Source organism: Orycteropus afer, unplaced genomic scaffold (assembly GCF_000298275.1).
Source record: "Orycteropus afer afer isolate SDZICR_OR568_19922 unplaced genomic scaffold, OryAfe1.0 scaffold01082, whole genome shotgun sequence".
Classification (NCBI taxonomy): domain Eukaryota; kingdom Metazoa; phylum Chordata; class Mammalia; order Tubulidentata; family Orycteropodidae; genus Orycteropus; species Orycteropus afer.
This window is the reverse complement of record NW_006922669.1, coordinates 106,310-113,961: the sequence shown is the minus strand read 5'-3', so window position 1 is coordinate 113,961 and position 7,652 is coordinate 106,310. Positions and strand designations below refer to the sequence as shown.

Below are 7,652 nucleotides of genomic sequence, written 5' to 3'. Positions count from 1 at the left end.
GGAGCTCTGGTGGTGTAGTGGTTAAAATGTTGGGCTGATAATCAAATTGTTAGCAGTTAGAGCCCACCAACTGCTCTGCAGAAGAAAGATGAGGGAGTCTGCTTCCATAAAGATTACAGCCTTGGAAAACTTTTGGGACAGTTCTACTCTGTACTGAAGTGTCACTATGAGTCAGAATTCACTCGATGGCAGTTTTTTTTTTTTTTTTTTCAATATTATAAAACAAATATTTTATCCAAAGTAGAGCAACATTTGAAATTGTAAGCCATTTGAAGTACTAGTGATTAATTAACAGGCATCTCTGAACTCTCACCTCATGTAAGCTGAGGTTGATCCAGGAATTAGCCTTGATCAGCTATCCTGTGGACATACCTCTCCCAAACATATTAACCCTCAACTCTTCTTAATGCATCCTCACATGGCCACTTCACTGACCTACCCAATTGTCTTTTACCATCCAGGAGATTAAGCATATTTTCTATAGTGAAGAAATCATCTGGAGCTATTCAACCCATTTCATCAGACAGGGCTGTCATTTAAATCTAATATAAGAAACTGGCTAACCGTTACATATGGACATTTATCTTTCCCATATTTCACTAAACACTGATCTCAACCACATGGGCTGGCTGTATGTCTTTCATGGCTATTAATTATTGGCCCCTTGTGATAAATCAGGCATTGTCCTTCACACACACACACAAAAAAAGTAGAGTAACATTTTATTCCCAGAAGTTAAACCTACATATTTTCATTTTCAGTTCTATTAACTTTATGCTTAACATATATGTTTAAAATATAATTCCCAGTTTTGATTTTTATTTATTATATTTATAGTATATGAAATTTTTACTTTAGATAAGGTACTTATCAGTATTTTTATAATGGACTATTATGTATGTTTAGTTTAACATTTAGAAAATTAAAATGACATATAAATATTCATTTTCATGTCTGTCATTCATAATTATCAATATTTATATCTTTAGTGTACTTGGGATTTTTTTGTCATGTAAAAGGTGAAATATTATCAAATTATTTTTTTTTAATTCAAATCATTATAGCTCCTCATTTATCTAAACTGTAATATTTGTGGTAGAAAGAATGTATAAACTCATTTATTTAAACTATAATCTTTATCATCCGAAGGATGTATAGAACAACTGCAGTTATTTCAAGAAATAATATTTGATTCCATTGTTTTGCTCTTTAAACTTCCCATTATATAGCAGATTTTGTTCATTGAAACTTTGTAACATACAATCACACTTATAAGGGAAAATATCTAATTATTATTTTTTGATATATATAAATTCCTAGCTAAAAAGGAATTTAGTAATTTTAAAATTACAATAGCATTTTTATTGCAAGCATTTTAACATTTAGTTAAGTACAGCCAATATTAAAGTCAATCATGCTAGATTGGATAAAAGTGGTAGATGATAAAACAGTTTGAAATATTTACTTATATTTGGATGGGATATCTTTGACCTTACTTTTATAAAATAATTTATGTTTATTGTTATATTTTATTTCTTTTTTATCCTTTTATTTTTAACATTATTGAGTTATGTATTGTAAAAAAATAAGTGTGGAAAACAGTTTTATGCAAGTTCCATTGTCTTAGACAATACAGGAAAAAAATATGTATCTTTTCATTTGACTTACATTGCCCAGTACCATCACAGTGTTTGTGTGCTATTCTTGCTCTTCTTGGCCCTAAAGGCTCTGTCTCATTTAAGTTCTGAGTAAGGCTGATTGCCAAAACTAATTATATTGAACATTCCTTGTGACTTTCAATCATGGATAATGAAGGACTCTTATTTGTTGACGCTATTGGCTCTTGTTAAAGATGGACTATATAAAGTAACTAGCTTTAACATTTACTACCAAATATTTCTTTTTCTCACCAATAAGTTCAGATCAACTATCCCTAACTACCTAATAACTGATGACATCCCCAGCATTCCTTTATTTTAATGGTCAAGAGAACAAAGACATATCTCTGTGGTTCAAACTGGCTCTTCTCTCTCAGTGAAGAGGACCTTTATGATGTAAAAGTGTTCTGGGTATTTCTAGGATCCTTTCTGGCTGAGTGTGGGTCCTTCAGAAAATAGCTTTCACATGTTCCCACCAGCATATTACTGTTCCACTGTGTTTCCCTATGAACATCTGGAATTAAATGCCAACAGATACCATGAAATACTTACTACTTAAGGGTAAGTAAAGAGCTTTGGCGGCACAGTTGGTAAGTCATTTGGTTGCTAACCAGGTCAGTGGTTCAAACTCACTAGCTGCTCTGTTGAAGGAAAATGAGGCAATCTACTTCCGTAAAGATTTACAGCCTTGGAAAACCAACGGCAACTGCTATGAGTCATAATTGACTTGATGGCAGTGGGTTTGGGTTTTGGAATAATGGTAAGTATGAAAATGTTATTTCAGTTATTTTTTACTGTATGGAAGACTCATAATATATTTATCTCTTAACACAAAGTATTAGACTTAAATAATCCATTTGCTGAATACTATTGTTATCATTTGATGAGAAAATATCCAATAGTCACTTATGAGGTTTAACTTTTTTTCTAGAACTTTGGCTATACAAATAAATCCTAGGCTTGGTTTAAGGGAAAATTCATAAGAAAAATCCCCCACAAACACATATACATGAAGAAGAAGGAAAAAAAGTTACACACACACACACACAGAATGACACTAGATTGATATATTGACTGATATTTTATTGTCCATTTCTGATATTTTAAAAAATTAAAAAAAAACTTTTTAGAAATTAAATATTTAAAACATTATAGCCAATATGAATATGAAATGAAGATTATTAAACACTTAATATTCAATGAGTCTGGATTTAGATAGAAGCAAAATATTAAGTATTAAGATTGAAAAAATAATTTAAAGTTATGAGAAAATCTGAACTAAATACCAATATCACTACTTGGTGGTTTCTTGAGAGTCTGGCAAAGAAGAAAATAGGAAAGAAGATTCTCAGTGTGAGCAAGAGAGTTACCTCCTGATGATAACGCCATGCTCCAGAGCCCAGGTTTCTAACTGGCTGTTTCTATGCTGACTCTGATTCATTTCTCTGTCTAGTGGTCCAGTGTGGTCTCTGCTATGGAGACTATGCTTTGTATACTGGGTCCATAGGAGTAAAGACACTGGCCACTGAATTAGGAAAATGAGAAAAAGACTTTTGTGAATGTGTTGGTATTACATATGCCAAGGCATTCTGTGAAAAATATTTTAAAACTACAAGAAAATGACTTATTCTTACTTATTCCTTTCACATTTAGTAAATGTTAGAAAATTTGGAGCCTTTGGAGACATTACTTACAAGCTATAAATCTATGAAAAATCTGTCAACATAATTAGAGATAAATGATAAATAATTCTTAGCTAGCTATTCATCTTAGCCCAGGATGACAAAGTCCCTATTCTCTAGTCTTCATTTTACTGGGAGAAATATTGAACAAATATAGAGAAATCTATGTAATTAAAGGAATAAGTGGGAATCTTGGTGACACTTGCAGCTGCTAACCTAAAGTTTGGTAGTTAGAACCCACCCAATGGCTCTGGAAGAAAAGACTTGGTGATCTGTTTTGTAAAAATTACAACCAAGAAAACCCTACGAGCATTTCTACTTTTTAAAACGTACGGTTGCTATGAGTGGGAACTGACTTAATGGCACCTAACAAAAATAACAACAGAAACAAAAATAATAAAAGGTAAGGAATTAGTCAAGGAAAATTAGACAGCTGTACCTGGACACTTTTTGATATTAATCAACTCTGATAATTGCTCATGAATTGAGAGAATGATTGTATATAAGTAAAGTGGTATGTATTTAGTTTTTATCTTTGACAGTCATATTTACATCAGTTGTATTAGTGTAATTACTTACACTGCCCCATTTGTTCTCAAATATGTTCTATGACAATAAGTTATATCATAACCTTAACTTTAAGGTTTTGCATACTAATAGAAACATTAAACCAAAAATTCAGGTAAATGTGCACCAATAGTCAATGTGCAGTGATTAGTGTTGGGACTCTGGAGTCTCAATGACTGGCCACTTCTAGCAAACAGTTGACACATACTTGACCTCTCTGTGTTTCACTTTTTCTCATACACAAAATGGAGGTCTTATGCCTCCCTATGTCACAGGATTATATCAGTTATACATTGACTGCTAACCAGAAGGCTGGTGGTTCAAACCCACCAGCCACTCCTTGAAAGGAAGATGGAGCAATCTACTTCCGTACTGATACCACCTTGGAAACCCAAGGAGAGGTCATTATCAGTCTAATCTGACTTGATGGCAGTGAGTTTTAAAGTTTACACATGGAAGAGTGCCTGGAGGATAGCATGAGAGCATTCTGACTCATAGCAACCCCCACATGGTCGCCAAGGGTATAGATTGTTACAGAAGTAGACTGCCTCATCTTTCTCCTGAAGAGCGGCTAGTGGGTTCAAACCACCAACTTTTGGTTGTCCACTGGATGCCTTAACCACTGTGCCACCAGAGCTGCTGCTTCTTATAATTATATTGTGAATTAAATAATTTGAAGATGCATAATGGAGCAGTTTCAAAAGACTTATTAAGTAGAAAATAAAATAATAAGAAGTCAAGAAATGAATGCAAAATGTATAAATAGACAAAAAGATGTGAACTTGAAGGAGAAGGGAGAGTATATAGTGTTATGGTAAGGAGATCCAGCAAATTCACCAGGCTTTTTTCTTCTGAGCACTGCAAAATATGTTGTATACATATATTTCAATCTGAATCAAGCTGATAGCATGAAAGTCTACTTGTATATTCTTTCACAATGCATTCATTATACTCAACATTGCTTCACAATGTGATAGAAGACTGCAGCAACACTGTCAGATTGTACTACACAGTGTAGTCCAAGTACTAGATATGTATGATATAGGTATTAATGCTTAAAAGAGATATTTGAAATTATAAATATGGATGTGGAGGAGTCCAAATGCACAAATCCCAAATAGAAATTATAATGTTCAATTCATCGTTGAGTAATTACAAAAGAGTAATAAATAAAAGTTAAATTATAGTTAAATAATTAAAAAATGATTTTTATAACACCTCACTTACCCATTTGGTATAAATAAATTAAGGTGCTCAGCTCACTACAATACAGAAAAAGTATTCCTAGGGTCAATAAAAAATACTCATGGGTGTTGGATAAGGTTGAATATGAGAGAGTATTCATCATTACTTGATTTTGTCACTGAATTCTGCAGTTTAATTCTCTCTTAAATTTACACATAGGTTTGGCTTAAGCCTGAAGTTTAATTATGAGAAACCACACAGCAATAACAATGTTTATCCTTCGGGGACTGACAGAAGATCCTCAGCTTCAGGTTTTGCTTTTCATTTTCCTACTGGAAATCTGACCATCATTACCCTCACCTTGGTGAATCCTCACCTTAAAACACCCCTGTATTTTTTCCTCCAAAATTTCTCTTTTCTAGAAATCTCATTTACAACAGCCTGTGTTCCAAGATTCCTGCACAGCATATCAACTGGAGACAGAAAAATTACTTACGATGCATGTGCCATTCAACTATTTTTTATATATCTCTTTGGGGTAACTGAGTTTTTTCTTTTGGCCATCATGTCTTATGATCGTTATGTGGCCATCTGCAAACCCTTACATTATAGGACAATCATGAGCAGCAAAGTGTGCAAAATTCTAGTTTTCTGCTGTTGGATGGTAGCATTTATGATTATTCTCCCACCAATTAGCTTAGTTTTTAACCTGGAATTTTGTAACTCTAATATCATCAATCATTTTGGCTGTGATGTACCTCCTATTCTGAAAATCTCATGCTCAGACACATGGTTAATTGAGCAGATGGTTATAGCCTGTGCTGTACTGACTTTTGTTATCATGCTTATATGTGTAGTTCTCTCCTACTTGCATATTGTAAAGACGATTCTAAAATTCTCTTGTGCTCAACAAAGGAAAAAGGCCTTTTCCACCTGTTCTTCCCACATGATTGTGATTTCCATCACCCACGGCAGTTGCATCTTCATCTATATCAAACCTTCTGCAAAAGAAGAGGTGGAGATTGATAAAAGTGTGTCATTGGTCATTTCATCCATATCACCAATGCTGAATCCTTTCATACATACCTTGAAGAATAAGCAAGTTAAACAAGCCATTAAAGACTCATTCAAAAAAATTGTATTCCTCTCAAAGAAGTAGAAGAAATTTAAGTTAATGAATCATGTTAAAAGATGCATAGCTAATTTATATTTTTATAGTGGTGATAAACAAATTTCTCATTACTTAACCTGTAGAACAATCAGGCTGATCTCACAGCCATTTAATCGTTATTTTCCTATCACTTCATTATTGAACAAGCAATTATTTAAAAATGCTCTGTGGTAGATAAAATATGTCTTTTTTGATCTCTTAAGCAGAAATTTTCATGACTAAAACATTCATTTTATCTTCTTTCCAGATGATTTTATAGTATGGATGTGAATAAGACATTCTGCCCTCCCCCCTTTTTTCAATAAAATGACAGATTTAACTAATAAACTTTTAAAAATCTATAGTAAAAGACAAAATATAAAGAAAAATATTAGAACAAAAATAAAAGAATAGGTTTGTGACACAAATGACAGGAAAAGGTTAATAACATAAATACATAAGGATTTTCTATGAATCAATAAGAAAGATACACAGTTCATAAATACAAAGATAAAATGAGGTATTTAATTTACTGATTTTTTTTTTAAATCTGTCATAGCCAGAAAATATGAATGACATTATTATTATTATCAACCACACATTTACAAATTAGAATATTTTTATATAATCCATTTATCATAGTTGCACAAAGCAATATTTTGATGATGTGAAGAGTTAGCAAGTATGCAGAGAAATTGGCAGTTTCATGCAGTTTGTTTGAAAACTTGAGATTCAACTAACTATCAACCGCATACATTACCTTTTACCTTGAAAATCTCAATCTAGAAATTTATGGCACAACTAAAGTTGCCAATAAGCCCAAAATAAATATTTAACTCAGCCTATTACAGTCATTTTGTAATAGTAAATTATTGGAATCAACCAAATAACCATAGCTTTAGCAAGGTGTAAGTCCATTAGGGAATTATGATATTAAATGTAGTATTTACCAAATCATAGAAAGATATTAAAATATGCATATTTGAAAAGCAATTGTAAAATAGTATATAAGTCATTATTCCATTTATGTTAAATAAATTTTTTCTTGATCATAAAATTTCAAACAGAGGATGAAATATATTTTAATCACCTCTCTTCCTACCCATAACGTTGGGTTGTAGCACACAGTAAAAGCTCAATTCATACTTGAATAATGGATTAGTTCATTGTGATTACCTAGATGGTAGCATAGTGCTTAAGGCATTTGACTGCTAACCAGAAGGCTAGCAGTTCAAACCCACCAACCACTCCTGGGAAGGAACTCCTGGGAAGAAAGATGGGGCAATCTACTTCCATAGTGATACTGCCTTGAAAACCCAAGGAGGGGTCTCTATGAGTCAAATCTTAATGGATGACAGTGAGTTTTTTTTTTTTTTTTTTTTTTTGCTATGTAAGATTGGATAGGTAAAT

The 7,652-nt window shown here is 32.6% G+C and overlaps 1 pseudogene; it reads left to right on the top strand.

Annotated features, from left to right (window-relative positions):
* Positions 1-5,337: 5,337 nt before the first annotated feature.
* On the top strand, positions 5,338-6,251 carry LOC103212739 (annotated as a pseudogene).
* The last annotated feature ends 1,401 nt before the right edge of the window (positions 6,252-7,652 follow it).